Below are 400 nucleotides of genomic sequence, written 5' to 3' on the forward strand. Positions count from 1 at the left end.
AAATACTTACGTCATGACCCTACAGATTAAAACTATAGTTTGCACTTAAGTCGAGTTTCATTAATTATTAAGAAATGACCTTATAGGTATAGTTTACGTCTACAGTTTTAGTCAGAAAAACGTTCTACATTCTAAGCCTACAGTTTAAATTTATGTTCATCCGTTTGATCTAACAATAAATGTCTACCGTATGATTTTGCAGTGTAAAACCACAATTTAAACTGAGGCCACCTATCATTAAGAAATGATGCTTATAAAATAATTAATATCACATAATATATTATCGGTGTAGTAAAAAGGAAGACAGAATATACTACTTACTTTTAAAAATTAAGGGATTCAACATGTTTCACGTGTTAGTATTATTATTATTAAACATTGAAAATATACACTTTTCCTT

Source organism: Limulus polyphemus, unplaced genomic scaffold (assembly GCF_000517525.1).
Source record: "Limulus polyphemus unplaced genomic scaffold, Limulus_polyphemus-2.1.2 Scaffold5887, whole genome shotgun sequence".
Lineage (NCBI taxonomy): Eukaryota > Metazoa > Arthropoda > Merostomata > Xiphosura > Limulidae > Limulus > Limulus polyphemus.